We start from the raw sequence: 3,521 nt of genomic DNA, 5'->3' as shown, positions 1-3,521 counted from the left end.
TCTGGTGGGCTGGCCAGATAGTTCAGGCTCAATAAAGACATATATGCATACATACTTATCACACACACACACACACACACACACACACACACACACACACACACACACACACACACAGGAGCTGGCACCTGGAAGGTCAGTGTGTGAAGGTGGCAGTAGCAACACTGTTGCTGTGAGGACCACAGCAGAGCACACACATGACCCCAGACTGAGGTGGTGGTATAACTGGGTATACGCCCTCCCTCATCTCCTTATTTAAACAGGGAAGCCACACTATCTCATTCAGGATACTGATTTTATTTTGCCCACTGGAGCTAACAAAACCTGAGGCAGATTTGAACTACTTTTCTTCACCACTGGACAACTTTGTGTGACAGGGCCTGCATTTGAGACAATGAATGGTCTTTGGCTAGGATTGAAGGAAACCCAACATGGCCTGGATAAAACCAAGAAACATACAGATTTTGAATATAGTGACTAGGCAAGGACACTTTGGGCTAATACTCTAGGTTCCCTGGCTTTGCTCAAGAGTATATTTGGTGTTATCATTGAGAAACATGGGGTGCAAAAGGTGACCTCAATTAAGTAGCAGCTAGAACCACAAAGAGAAGGTTGTACAAATGTACAGGTGGTCTTTGAGCAATAGCATGCAGTGCCCTGTCAGGACCGACACTCACCTGTCAATGCACTGTATTATAATTGGGAGCACATGAAAGCTTCCCTGTTCCAACAGTCTCTCTGAAGATTTTTGTCACCTCAGGAATGGGGGACATTTCCTAGTCATCCAGATTAATTAGTAAGTCAGTCTGTAGTTTCTTTCTATCTTGTACCTACAAATACTTGGAGCATTGGAGACTGATGTGCTGTGAGGAAGATCATGGATGGTTAGCCTGCACTACACTGCCTGCCCTTAGTGAGTGGAAGCCAAACCCTTGGTGGCTCACTGAGTATGTGTTCTCTTTTCCTTTGGGGGTGATCTTGCACCCATTTTCTCTCCTACTCCCAAACTGGAAAACCACTTACTCTCCAAATTCAGGCCATACTTATTTTCAACACTTTTATCATTGCGTTTGTTCATTTAAAAAATCTAAAACTAATTTTGCCTGTATTCCAAATAATGGATGAAACTAGAAAAAAATGAAGTGAAGAGTAAATGAGGATGACACCTGACACTGATCTATTGTGTTCATCTGCACGTGTATACATACACAGACAGATAGACAAACAGACAGACACACACATACACAGGCACAACTAACTGCTTCTTTACCTTGATGCTGTGTAATGGATTTACTTAAATTATTTTTATTTATAAATTTTGATTTGTTAATGAGTATTGACCCATCTGTCTATCATTTATCATCTATCCATCCATTCAGAGCCAGAGAATGAATGTTGCTAGATTTTTGTCTTATCTATCTTTATATGAATTGACCTCATCCGTAATCAGAATTGGTGACAATGATGCTCAGCCTAATGTGCCTACTTAAATGCATTTGTATCTAAGTTTGTAGTGAAAAGGGAGAGATGAATGATTAATTCCCTTGATTTTCAGGAATCATTGGAATTAGAAGACATTTCTATCGCTGTGCTCATATCCATGGCCAGTTTCATGATTACTCCCATAGTTCTCCAGGTGCTGTGCTCCATCTCAGTGTGCATTATTTGAGTGATTGGGTTTCCCATAATGGACATAATAAAATATTTTATGAAGGAGTAGAGACGACTTCTCAATTGCTAGATGTTAAATGGCATGAGAACATTTGAATGGAAGTGAAATTTCTCTTTTGTTTTCAAGGCTCATGAACAAAGATGGAAGTTTTTGATCATAGTATCCAAGGACATTTGAGCATGAAAAGCGTACAAGGTACTATGTGAGTGTCTGTCAAGAGAATCAACAATACATGGCCTCCCAGTATGTGAGGCTCATAATATCAGCATAAAACCTGGCATTCAGCTTTTGCTCAAAAGTGGACAGAGCCTGCTACCATCTAAAGGATGGGGGCCACTGTATCTCTGGCCCAGTCTGCCAATTATTTGCAGAGAAACAAGTGGTTTGTTTGCTCAAATTGAGTCATTATTTTTCTGCTATATCAATTTACTGTTAGGCTGGAAGCTGCCCTTTAAGTCATATTTGTTATCATTCTTTTATTAAATGTCCACAAGTTGGAAAATAATTCTCTTTAAAGATGACCTTTTATCTTCAGTAGCTTCCCAGCATCAGTGTAATTGTTTTGTAGCCATAGACAACTATAATATGGCTTCTAGGACTCAATACTAAAGTATTTGATAAACTACACACTTTATAAAGTTTCATTATTCAAATCATTTTGAGAATTTTTCTCTTAATTAATGGTATTTTATTAGTTACCATTGTTTTTAATTGGATAGCAGAGTTTTGCTTGTGTATGTAGGATTTTATCATTTGGGGAATATTAAGAAAATTTTATTCTTTACCCACCTACTTCTGGTGTTAACTTATTATACAAATGTCCTAAATTATAACCATGGATTTGAAGCTGTGTGCAGTAACTATAACTGATATGTAGTTTTTTTTTTAATCTTTTTTTAAAATTTATTATATTTGTGTTTTAATTTTACACATCAGCCATGGGTTCCCCTGTCCTCCCCCTCCCGCCCCCACCTTCCCCTCAGCCCCTCCCCTCCATTCCCATCTCCTCCAGGGCCAAGACTCCCCTGGGGATTCATTTAAACCTGATGGATTCAGTACTGGCAGGTCCAGTCCCCTCCTTCCAGCCTGAGCAAAGTGTCCCTGTGTAAGCTCAAGGTTTCAAACAGCCAGCTCATGCATAAGGACAGGTCTGGGTCCCACTGCCTGGGTGCCTCCCAAACAGTTCAAGCTATTCAATTGTCTCACTTGTCCAGAGGGCCTGATCCAGTTGGGGGCTCCACAGCCTTTGGTTCATAATTCATGTGCTTCCATTCGATTGGCTATTTGTCCCTGTGCTTTTTCCAATCTTGGGCTCAACAATTCACATTCTTACAGTCCCTCCTCTTTCTCGCCAATTGGACTCCTGGAGCTCCACCTGGGGCCTGGCCGAGGATCTCTGCATCCACTTCCATCAGTTATTGGATGAGAGTTCCAGCACGACAGTTAGGGTGTTTGGCCATCTGATCACCAAATTGATATGTAGTTTTGAAAATCAGGTTAAGTTTGAACATTGGGATACATTGGTTGGTAAAATTTGAGAAAATTCAAGAATGTCAATGGCCACAAGGATTGTCCTACATAGATTTGAGATTAAGGTAGTTTTTAATACCCTGACAGTTACAGGAAGACAAAATAAGGTTCATTTTAAAAACAGAAGTGAAAAATATTCAGACAAGATTTAAAAGGCTACAACAGTATCTGTATCTATTTAATCAGAAAAAGACCATATGTGGTCACTATATAAAAAATATCTAGCAACTTATAGGCCTATAATATACATTCATATGTGTGTATATATAGATGTATGTTTGAAACTATCAGAAGCCTAGAAATATAAAAATAAAATTTG

The 3,521-nt window shown here is 39.4% G+C and overlaps 1 pseudogene; it reads left to right on the top strand.

Annotated features, from left to right (window-relative positions):
* The first annotated feature begins 231 nt into the window (after positions 1 to 231).
* Positions 232 to 742, top strand: LOC118581739 (annotated as a pseudogene).
* Positions 743 to 3,521: the final 2,779 nt, after the last annotated feature.

This window comes from Onychomys torridus, chromosome 4, assembly GCF_903995425.1.
Source record: "Onychomys torridus chromosome 4, mOncTor1.1, whole genome shotgun sequence".
NCBI classification, from domain to species: Eukaryota; Metazoa; Chordata; class Mammalia; order Rodentia; family Cricetidae; genus Onychomys; species Onychomys torridus.
The sequence above is the reverse complement of the archived record's forward strand: the minus strand, read 5'-3'. Positions and strand labels throughout refer to the sequence as shown.